This window comes from Ictidomys tridecemlineatus, chromosome 2, assembly GCF_052094955.1.
Source record: "Ictidomys tridecemlineatus isolate mIctTri1 chromosome 2, mIctTri1.hap1, whole genome shotgun sequence".
Lineage (NCBI taxonomy): Eukaryota > Metazoa > Chordata > Mammalia > Rodentia > Sciuridae > Ictidomys > Ictidomys tridecemlineatus.
The window spans coordinates 91,127,778-91,140,546 of NC_135478.1; positions in this window are offsets into that span (position 1 = coordinate 91,127,778).

The window sequence follows — 12,769 nt, forward strand, 5'->3', positions numbered from 1 at the left end:
TGAGTTTAATCCCCAGTGCCAAAAAAAAAAAAAGAAGAAATTACTAAAACAGGCACAATGGTGCGTGCCCATAATCCCAGCTACTTGAGAGGCTGAGGCTGGAGTGCAGGAGACCAATCTGAACAATTTAGCAAGACCCCATGAAAAAAAAATTAAAAAGGGCTGGGGATGTATAGCTCAGCGGTACAGAACTCATGGGTTCAATCCCCACTACTCAAATAATAATAATCAGTTATCATAAATACATGGGTTTATTCTGGAGTCTAGATTGTCTATTCTTTAGTGACATTCACTTCTATATTTGGCCAGTTTTATTCATTTAAAAGATTTTCATTTTTCACAGGAGTAGTTAAATTTGAGTTTTTCCAAAAATTCATGGGACCAATATTTCCTGGTATATGAAGGTGTTTTGTGTGTGTGCATGTGTGTGTGCATGTGTGCCGAGGATCTAACCCAGGGCCTTATGCATGGAAGACAAGCACTCTACCACATCCCTAGCCCAAGGTTTTAAATTAGATAGTTCAGGAAGTGTGTTGAGTCTTTTGGGCATAAAGTTATTGCACTGCCACCCACGTTATACCTTTGAGTATTTAGCTCAAGTGGCAGTTGTTTTAGTATCTATGTTGGAATTATATTTGCCCACAAGTACAGAAAATCCAGGTGGCCATGCCTTGGGGTTTTTTTCTCTCTTTTGAATCTGGAAGTAGTCCCTGAAAGCAAATGAAAGAGAATACAAAAAGAATAAGAAAGGGAGATCTCAATGTGTCAGTGATGCAAGCATCGGAGGGGCACAATAAGGGTCTGAGTTTACAGAGTTTAGCAGGTCCAGGTCATGGGAGGAGTTGGTCAGTTACTTTTGGTGGGCTTACTTTCCAGGGCAGGGAGATTTTGACAGATAAGTTAGATTGTAATAGGTCAGATTCCTGAGCTCCCTTATTCTTTGAGGATTTTACAAATCTCCGTTTCCTTTAGTCCCAGAATGGAGCCACTTGAAGATGTCAGTGGACCCCAGCTCCTCATATTTTCCTGCTCCACTTTGCTTTACATGTGGCTCTTATCCTTAGTTTCCAGGTGGCTCTTGTAACTCCAGTCTTTGCAGGATGCAGGGAACAGAGCCAGAGGGGCACCCCAGCAGAGGATTGCCTTTCCCCCCTTCCCAGAAAGCCTGCCTGGAGACTTGGACGTGTGTCTCCTTGGCTTCTAACAGCAAGGGAGTATGGGAAGGGGAAAAGAAAACTAGGCGACTTGCTGCTTTAATTATTTGTGTTGTGCTGTTAGGAACAAACTATATATGTACAAAACTAAGTTTAAATTTTGTTAAAACCAGAACTTTAACCGAGCTGGCACACATCTGTGTCCCCAGCTACTCAGGAGCCTGAGGCAGAAGGAGCACAAGTTTGAGTCCAGCTGCAACAACTTAGACCCTGTAAAAGGGGCTGAGGATGTGGATCAGAGGTAGTGCCCCAGGGTTCAATCCAGTACGCAGAACAAGAACAAAACGAAGCTTTGTGTTGTTACTTGAGAAACTAGACTATTTCCATTTTGGTTTTATGGATAAATATGTAATTTTATTATGCAAGTTCAATGCTCTTGAATCTGTTCACTGAAGACCTAAATTATAGACTTAGTTAAGTACCTCATTCCACATACCTTGAAAGTACAGATACATAAAATTTACACCAGGGGTTGGGGGTGGTGAAACTTAAGCCCCCAGCATGCATGAATCCCCAGTACCAAAAAAGAAGGAGCAACAGAACTCTTACTGGGCAGATCCATGAAAGGTCAGTCTTAAATCCAAAGAGTGTTGTTCTTGGGTTGTTATTGGTTGTTTTTTGTTTTGTTTCCTCCCAAATAAAATTCTTACTAAAACTCAGATTCTTTTTTTAAAAATGTTTATTTTTTAGTTGTAGTTGGATACAATATCTTTATTTATTTATTTTTATGTGGTGCTGAGGATGGAGCCCAGGGCCCTGCATGTGCTAGGCGAGCGCTCTACCTCTGAGCCACAACCCCTGCCCCCAAAATTCAGATTCTTGATGTTTGCGTCAAAACTTCTGCTACAGACTCAGAAACATGTTAAAAAGAAAGAAGGAAAGAAAGGCTCAGTGATTCATTTTAAGAATAAAAGTTTGGAGGCCAGGGTTTTGGCTTAGTAGTAAAGTGCTTTTGTAGCATGTGTGAGGCGCTGGGTTCGATTCTCAGCACCACATATAAATAAATGAATAAAATAAAGGTACATCAACATCTAAGACTTTTTTTATAAAAGCAATTGACATAAAAAAAATAAAATTTGGTTTTTACAAATTTTTTTTTTTTGGAGTGTGATAGAAAAACCACTTATTGCAATCCTGTTCTGTGAGTGCCAGCAGGGGGCGTACAGGCAACAGAAGCTGGATCCTTGCAACCCCTCTGGGGCTGAATTGAGTGTTGTTTTTTTAATATGAGTTTGCAAAGGATTAGGAATAGATTTTACATGAAGTGTAATATTATGGGTTTAGAAATACAGCTTTAATCAAAATGTAATGCTGACATTAAAAGAAGATTATTACAAGGTGTAGTTTTTTATTTAATTGTAGATGGACACAATTTTTTTATTTATTTATTTTTATATGGTGCTGAGGATCGAACCCAGGGCCTCACATGTGAGAAGCAAGCGCTCTACCACTGAGCTACAACCCCAGCCCAAGGTGTAGTTTTTTTAGGGAAAGCAATTTAGAAATAGCTATCAAAGTTTTTAAAATTTTATATATGCTAGGATTTAACCCAGGTCTACCACTGAACTACACTCTAGTCTCTATCAGATTTTTAAATATTCACTCTCTTCGATGCAGCAACTCAATTTAATCTCTATTCAGTGCTGAGAAAACATACGCACACCTGGAAATAATCCACACTCATCTCTCAATAGGAAATTGAATAAATTTTGGTACCTCCATAAATTTTAATATAATGCAGCCACTAAAAATAATAATGGCCTTTTTCTGTCTTGTCATGGAAAATTGTCTTAGGAAACACTGAGTAAAAGAAAGTTGAGGGGCTGGGGTTGTGGCTCAGTGGTAGAGCGCTCGCCTAGCACGTGTGAGGCACTGGGTTGGATACTCAGCACCACATAAAAATAAAATAAAGGTGTTGTGTCCACCTACAACTAAAATATATATGAATGTATAAAAAAAGAAAGAAAATTGAGGCCAATGTTAAAGTATGATCTCATTCTTGTTTATTTAATTGTACTCCAGGAAATACTGGGAGCACATACCCCAAACTTTCAACAATGATTATCTTGGAGGAGGAGAGATTAACAAGATTTGTATATTCTGAGGTGTACATGTCTCTAATTCAATAAGATTCAATAATTTTCTTGATAGTAGGGGAAGAGGCTGCTTTTGGCAGGGTGGATTGGGGGTATAGCTTAGTAGTAAGAGCACTTGCTTAGCTCGCTAGAGGCCCTGGGTTCAATTCTCTCCATCCAAAACAAAACAAAGAACTACTTTTTTAAATGAGATTGAGCCGGGCACGGTGGCACATGCCTGTAATCTCAGCGGCTTGAGAGGCTGAGGCAGGAGGATAGAGAGTTCAAAGCCAGCCTCAGCAAAAGCAAGGCACTAAGCAACTCAGTAAAACCCTGTATCAAAATAAAACACAAAATAGGGCTGGGGATGTGGCTCAGTGCTTGAGTGCCCCTGAATGGAATCCCTGGTTCCCATAAATAAATAAATAAATTAAATAAAATTAGATCGGTAGAAAAGAATTTTATAAAAAAAATAAAATTAGCCAAACAGTCCAGTAAAGTCAGTCACCTTATTCTCTTTTCTCAAGCATCCTGCATTCATCATTTTAATATACCATTAATTACTGTCATCACATGGGTAGAAAGATTACAGTATATGAAATATTTGAACAAGATTTATGTGAGCAGTCTTACTCTGAATTTTACTTGTTCCTAAAATTATTAGTGCTAAAGACCTTAATAAAAAAGTTGAGGCCAGTGTTAAAGACTTTAATAAAAAAAAAAAAATGGAAACTATGTCCAAAAAGGGATGTAACACCATTAAACCAAAAGCCATTTGGTTTATTTCTCCCTTCCTTTTTGTTTATAGATGTTTGGAAGACCATTCCATTAGGAGAGTATAATTTTAGGACTGCATCTGCTCTGTGTTAATGTTGAGAGGAACCATCCTTCATGACTTCCACTTTGCTTTAACTCTACAGCTCAGTTTACAGGTGATCTGTGCAAAACACGTGACTTCTCATTCTGCAGTGCTGGGATTGAACCCAGGGCCTCATGCATGCTAAACAAGCAGTCTACCACTGAGTTCTACCTTCAATCCTAACACTACATTTTAAAATCCTATTTAACCTCGTGTGGCAGAGACAGCACCCACCCCACCACCCCACCCCACCCTACTCCAAAAAAAAACCTCAAGCTCAAGGCCAGTCATGGTGGCACAGGGCTGTATTCCCAATAACTCAGGGAAGCTGAAGCAGAAGCATCACAAATTTGAGGCTAACCTTGGCAACTTAGTGAGGCACGAAGCAACTTAGTCAGACACTATCTCAAAATGAAAAGTTAATAACAAAAATGGACTAGAGATGTAGCTCAGTGGTAAAGTATCCCTGAGTTCACTCCCTAGTTTAAATTTTTTTTCATATAATTAAGTTGGAATTAGTTATATTGATAATATTATGCGGGCTGGGGCTGGGGCTGAGGGGTAGAGTGCTTGCCTTGCACGTGTGAGGCACTGGGTTTGATCCTCAGCACCACATAAAAATAAATAAAATAAAGGTATTAATATATATATATATATATATATATATATATATTATGCAACCATCATTATTTTCAGAAGTTTTCTTTACCCCAAACAGAAACTGTATTGATACAAAAATGACTCCCCAGCCCCTCTAAACCCTCTGGTCTCTGTAAATTCTAGTCTACATTCTTTCTATGGATTTGCCTGTTCTAGATGTTTTATGTAAGTATTATCATATAATATTTGCCCTTTGTGTCTGGCTTCTTTCACTTTACATGTTTTTGAGGTTCACCCATGTTGAAACATGCAGTGGAACATCATTCAGTTTTATTGCTGAATAATATCCCATCATTTGAATAGACCACATTACCTGGGTGTTTTGTCCATTCTTCTGGGTGTTTTACCTGGGTGTTCTGTCCATTCTTCTGTTGATGGTCACTTGGGTTGTTCCTACCTTTTAAGGCCATTCTGAACAGTGCTGCAATGAACGTGGCCATACAAGTAACTGTTCCAATTTCTGCCTTCATGGTGCTTTTGAAAAACCATTCCCTTTGTTGGGTGTGATAGCACAGCCTATAATCCCAGCAATTTAGAAGGCAGAAGCAGGAAGATTGCAAATTTGAGGCCAGCTTCAGCAACTTTGTGAGATCTTTTCTCCACATAAATTGTTTTTTAAATTTAAAAAAGGGGGTTGGAGATATAATGCAGTGGTAAAGTGCCCTGGGGGGTTTAATCTCACATCCCTCCACCACCCAAAAAAACACCTATTGTTATTTCATTACATGTACCCTTGAAATGTACCCTGAGCAATTACCTGGGTGTTTTGTGTTGCTGGTTAAGATTTGTACATAGAGATCTGGTGATGCAGCTCTCATGGTAAAGTGCTTACATGGTAGTGTGTTTTGATCATGGTAGCCCCAGTGGTTGGACAGTGAGGTGTATACAGTAGGCACTCATAGATATTGAATGGATGGAGTTTTTCAAGATCTAGGAAAGAGTACTTCTTACATAGTAACTACAGTATCTAGCAAATGTTCACTGAGTTATTACATTTATATTTTCAAGCAGGGGGCAACAGGCTAAAAATCAAGATTTTCATATAATGGAGGTGCATGAAGTGTACCTGACAGGTTGGAGGTAAGAGAGGTAGGAGTCAGAGGTATCAGGGAGAAATGAGCTTCATTAGTGATCCAGGTGTAAGGATCTAGTTGATGTTATTTAAAAATGTAAAAATAAGGGGGAGATTTGAGAGACAATCTAAAAGATTCTACTGCATTGGATTTAACAGGGGAAGGCTGGGTTGAGGTTCTGAGTCAAGCTAACTTGGGAAATGACAGTGCCTGGGAATAGGTGGAGTGATCATGTAATCTGGCATACAAACTCTTTTTTTGCGGGGGAGGTGCTGGGGATCAAACTCAGGGTCTTTCCCATTCACCCAAACTCTTGAATGTGAGTGTTCTATGATTAATTATGCATTAGTTCTGTTGGGACAGCAGGAATACCTTGAGATTGTTCAAGAAATTTCTAGAAATAAGTGCTTGGGCTTGGAGTCCCAGCTGTTAAATCTAGTACTGGGGATTGAACCCAGGGCCTGGTACATGCTTAGGCAAGTGCTGAACCACTGAGCCATAGCCCCAGCCCAGGCTTGAAGTCCAGTGGGAGAGGAGGGGAGAAGAGTTTAGTGCTAATGACATTGAGTTTGAGAGGGCAACTGATGGCCTACATGGTATCCACAAGCAAGCAGAAATCTGTGTGAAGGCTGGGGATGCAGCTCTCATGGTAGAGTGCTTGCCTATTATGTGTGAGGTCCCAAGTTCAATAGTCTGGACTGGAGAGACAGGAAGTCCTAGGACTTAGGAGATTGAATGTGATCCCTGAGACAAATCAGCAGTTACAAATCAGGAAGACAGAAGAAATCAGCATAGTCTGAGAAATAAGAACTTGATTAGTCAAACATGTGAGTCACAGAGGAGTTTCTAAAGATTGAGATATCTAATATAAATATATGTATGGGTATGCATGTACATCATATATATACATGTGTATGTATGTATGTATGTATGTATATGGGGAGGCATTGAACCCAGGGACCAGGCATTGAACCCAGGGGTGCTTAACCACTGAAGCACATCCCCAGTCCATTTTAGTTTTTAAGACAAGGTCTTACTAAGTTGTTCAGGGCCTCGCTAAATTGCTGTGACTAACCTCAAACTTTCAATTCTCTGGGCTCAGCCTCCCATGTCACCAGAATTACAGATGTGTGCCACCACTGTATTTTGTGGCAGTTGAACTCTGGCTGGGGCAAGCGCTTTTGCATTTGTGTCTGAGACTTACTAGTCTATTATTTGCAAGAGGCCAATCAGACATTTTAGAACCTCCTGACATCTTAGAACCTTACCGGCCCATTTACTCCAAAAAGGGGGAATTGATTGGAAAGATGATAGAATTTATTCCCAGTTGTTCAGGCAAATTCCTTGTCCTGGAGTTACTTTTCCCCTATGGAAGCCTGTCACTGCCAGGAGACACTTAAGGGATATTAATAATGTTTCCCTTAGAGCAATTTACAAGCGGTTGTGTTTTTCCCCTTGTACAAAAGACAGATCTAAGAAAAAATATCTAATGCGTCTGGGAAAGCTTTTCATTCTCAGGAGGCTGTTGGACATTTAGAGATGAACCAAAGTGGAGCAGAACATTCACATTTATAAATAGTTCCTCTAATAGTTCAACACTCCATGGGATCCATGTCATTATGCATGTGTGACTTGGCTTACCTAAAAGCTCGGGGTCAGTGACCATCCCAGGGCCTCAGTTTCTTCACGATAAAAGAGTAAAAATGAAGTGCCCCCTAAAATCTTCACTTGGCTCTGAAAGTATCTTTTTAGAAGATATCTTATGAGGAAGAGGAGACTTTGTCTCCTTGGATATTTTTCTTGGATTTCTGAGTCAATTTAATGCCATCTGTGCCCTTCAAATAATACTAAAATCAATGTCTCTGACTTGCTTTAGCTTAGTGGGACTCAACCATAGACATTATCCTCTTTTTGGTTAATTGATTTTCTTTATTCTTCTTTTTCTTTTCTTTTTTTTTCTTTGTTCATTCCTCTGTTTTTTTTTTCCTTTAATTTTTATTGTTGGTTGTTCAAAACATTACATAGTTCTTGACATATCATATTTCACACTTTGATTCAAGTGGGTTATGAACTCCCATTTTTACCCCATATACAGATTGCAGCATCACTTCTTTTCTTTTCTTTTTTTTTTTTTTTTTTTTTTTTTTTTAGTACTGGGGATTGAATTCAGGGGCACTGGACCACTGAGCCACATCCCAGCCCTATTTTGTATTTTATTTAGGGACAGGGTTTCACTGAGTTGCTTAGTGCCTTTTGCATTTTTGCTGAACTGAACTCTCCATCCTCCTGTCTCAGCCTCCTGAGCCACTGGGATTATAGGTGTGAGCCACCACACTTGTCTGGTTAATTGATTTTCAAGGTGAATATAAAAAAAAAATGTCTAGAGGAGGTGAATCCTTCCTTGCTGCTATATATCTTTTCTGATAATTTTCCTTCATACATTCTTTGTGGGGGTCTGTCAATCCCATATGTTTTACACTGTCTGTATAAGAATGATCAACTGGGGGCTGGGGATGTGGCTCAAGTGGTAGCGCGCTCGCCTAGCATGCGTGCGGCCCGGGTTCGATCCCCAGCAGCACCACATACCAACAATGATGTTGTGTCCGCCGAGAATTAAGAAAAAATAAATAAATGTTAAAATTCTCTCTCTCTCTCTCTGTGCCCCCCTCTCTCTCACTCTTTCTTTAAAAAAAAAAAAAAAAAGAATGATCAACTTTTCTCCTACCATTAGCCAGGGATATTGCTTTCTTTCATCCCCACCTGCACATAAACATTTTATTTTCCCCATCTTTAAAAATAATCCTATTTCTCTTACCTGCTAGCACCCATCCATTGCCTCCTTCCTTTTGCAAAGGAACTTCTCAACCTTGACACTTTGGCATTTTGGATTTGACATTTAAGTTTATAAATTTGAATTCCTGCCCAGTGTTGTGGTGGAAGGGTGGCTTCTCTGTGCATTATGGGATGTTTAGCAGCATTCTTTGTTGCTACCTCTGGATTCAGGTAGCAACCTCCCCACTCCCCACATTCTGTGGATTGTTAAATGAATTTATGGTGAGCCATTGTTTGGGACCGAAATCCTGCAAGAGGTCTAAAAGATAAGATCAAATCAGAATAGAATCACTCATGCTAGGTGCCATGTAATCAGACTGAACTTTGAAAGGGTCCAGTTTAAAAAAAACACAAAACAGAAGACTCACAGAATGAACCAGAAAGGACCCAATTTACCTAAGCCAGGATGTTAAGGAAAGAAACTTTGAACTGACCACTGACCTATATGCTTTCTCTCTCTCTCTCTCTTTTTGGTTCAGAGTAGGACTTCATGAATGGTACTCAAGTACTGTACCATGTAGCTACACTCACAGCTCTCAATCCACATTTTGTTCCTTATTTCTATTACTCCATCCGTATTCTGCTGATAAAACCACACTCCGCTGCTCAGCTCAGCAGAGCACCTTTCCAAATCTTCAGAAGAGAGGTTGCTCAATTCATGAATTACTAATAAAAACCACTGGATCTTTTAATGTATTTGTTTATTGCAGGGGATTGAACCCAGGGGTGCTCTACCGTTAAGCTATACTCCAACTCTTTTTTAAAAATTTGAGACAGAATCTTGCTAAGTTGCCGAGGCTAGAGGGCTTGGGATGTAGCTCAGTGATAGAGAGCCTCCTGAATTCAATTCCCAGTATCACCAAAAAGTGTGTGTGTGGGGGGGAGTGATCTGTATTTATTGAAAAAAAAATATTTTTTGGTTTAGTCTATTTTCTATTGCTGGGTCTGGGTATATTTACAACTAGTACAACAAAAGGTGTAGACATAGAATCTTTTGAGGGAAAATACCCCTTTTTGGTATCTTGACATCTGTGTATAAGAACATTAGAAGGAGATAGTTATTTATAGTAAGGGTTTTTAATCATTGAAGAAAATCCTCCAATGAGAAAATCCATTGGTAAGATGTGATTTTTAGGGGACTGTGTGTCTTTAAATCCATTCTCCATCATTCTTTCTTTTTTCCTCCAGAAATTTGAAGATGACATCACCTATTGGTTAAATAGAGATTGAAATGGACATGACTACTATGGCGATTACTACCAATGTCACTATGATGAAGACTCTGCCATTGGACCCCGGAGCCCCCATAGCTTTAGGCATGGAGCCAGTGTCAATTATGATGACTACTGACCACCATTGCCACACATGTACAAGAAACCCAAGGTGCTTCCCTTAGGAATCTCACAGTCCCTTACACGATGCAGTTTCTGTTGTGCTTTATTTCTTTTCTTTTTTTTTTTTTAAACATTTATTCTTTAGTTGTAGGTGGACACAATACCTTTATTTAATTTTTATGTGGTGCTAGGAATCGAACTCAGTGCCTCATGCATGCTAGGCAAGCACTTTTCCTCTGAGCAACAACCCCAGCCCCCCCTTGTGCTTTATTTCAATGGATCTTTTTAACCCAGTTTTTGTGACTTAGCGCCTTTTGATATTTCATGCAAGTTTCTAACAATATATCATTTAAAAATGGAAACAAAAGCATTTTGACAAAAATAGAAGTCTCAGAATTTTTTTTGGATGAAAATTAAGCTGGGGCCATTTCTTGTTCCTCTGATGTTTTGAAGTTGAAGCATCCTTTGAGAGCCATTATGATCACAGCAATTTTTACCACATCCCAGGTCTTTTAAACCGGCCTCCCTCTCCCCAGGTCACACTTTGCTCATCCGTCGCCCTCCCACTCTGGAGGGGGCCTGCTGGTGGGGCCATCTCTTCTCCTCAGAAGTCCGGGTCCCAGGCTGAGGCTACCACATCCTGAACAGGACCCTTCTCTGCCTCCTGGACCCTGCGAGCCCGGACCCGCCAGCCGGGACCTGCAGCCCCGCCGCGAGGGCGCTACCCCCACAGCATAGGTGGGCTCTGGGCTCCTCCACCTCGGACCTCAGCACAACTCTATTGAAATTTTGTTAACAAGACATTGTCAAATGTCCCCTGGGGAAAATGATCACCCCTAGTGGAGAAGCACCACTCTGCAGCAAAATTCAAAGGAGTTATCCATCTGTTCCGTCTCAGCTGTTTCTCCTCCCATCTTGACCACCTCTCTACCAAAAATGTCATTGTCGAGGTTACCAGTGACCTTGTTGCTAGATCCTAGGGCCACTCTCCCCTTCCTTGACCTCTGCCCTGTGGGGCATGACTAGCTACTCCTCCTTTTTGGACCCAGAGCCTTCATTTGGCCTCCAGCACACCACCTTCTCCTTTTGTCCCACACCATTGGCTATTCCCTCTCATCCTCTGCTGCTGGTTTTCCTTTCTGACCTCCTGCTGGTGGGACCCCCAGGAAAAGTGAAGTGCCAAAGCCAGAAGCCAGCCATGGCAAGAGCCAATGGTTACTAATCTACTTTCTGTCCCTGTGGGCTTATCTCTCCTGGATCTTTCATGTAAATGGAGTCAGAGATTATGTAGACTTTTCCATCTGGGACAGGAGAAGAAAGGAAACCTAAAATCTATAAAAGGAGTAGGACACCCCTACTCCCTGGGGCACCAGCTCTGGACCCCCTCCTCTCCAGAGGACTCTCCCTCTTTCCCTCTGTCCCTTCCCTGCCCCTCCCTCTCTCTGTTCTATTTATATAAAACTTTTTGCTCTTGCCTTGGTGTTTCTCAGTTCAATCTTCAACACCAGGGGAATGGAGACCTGATCCAGATTTTCAAGACCGGTTTCAGATGGGTGTTCCTCCACAACCCACATCTTTCTGAGATGCATCTTTTTGTCTCTTTCTTTCTTTCTGGAGGATAATGGATACTTGTCAGCTAAATAAAGGCACTTAGTGCAAGCTGCCATTCTACAGGACTCAGGTGACAGGATTCACAGCCTAGATGGCTCCTAATCACCTGTCCTTCGGGTCAGGAATCTTGGGTTCTGCCAAAGCCATTTTTCATTATTCTATCAAGGCTCAGAGTGTGTCTGGTGTGTGAGTTTACAGTGTCTCTAACCTGGTTTGCCTTTGGATGTGTGGGGACGGACAAAGGGTTGGAATAACTTGGAGATTCTGGCCTAGGCTGCTCTCCAGAGAATCTTTTTTTTGATTTTTTTTTTTTTTTACTTATAGATGGACACAATATCTTGAATTTATTTTTATATGGTGCTGAGGCTCAAACCCACTGCCTCACCATGCTAGGTGAGGGTTCTATGACTGAGCCACAGCTACAGCCCCTCCAGCAAATTTTATTTGTTTCTTTGTTGACTTCCTCTCTCAACTGCCCTCATGGAGTAGCCTGTGGCCACTGGTAGATCAAAAGGTGCTGAGCAAAAGCCCCAGTGACACATACCACCATGTAAGCTAAATTACACTTTTCCATGATTATGACTTCTCTCTTTTTTTTTTTTTGAGAGAGAGAATTTTAATATTTATTTTTTAGTATTTGGCGGACACAACATCTTTGTCTGTATGTGGTGCTGAGGATCTAATCCAGTACCTCACAAATGCTAGGCAAGCACTTTGCCACTGAGCTACAGCCCCAGCCCTGTATATGTATTTAAAAAAAAATTTTTTTAGTTGTTAATGGACCTTTATTTATTTATTTATATTTGGTGCTGAGAATAGAACCCAGTGCCTACCACATGCTAGGCAAGCACTCTACCACTGAGCCCCAACCCCAGCCACTGTATTTCTTTTTCTTCTTCTTTTTGCACAGTACTGGGGATTGAATTCTGTTACATACTACCTCTGAGCTACACCCTGGACTCCTTTACATTCATTTTATTTTTATTTTGAGACAAGGTCTTGCTAAATTGCCCATGCTGGCCTGGAACGTGTGATCCACCTGCCTCAGCCTTGGAGTCTCTGGGATTATAAGTGTGCACCCAATGGATACATGTGTTTCTTTGCACTTGTT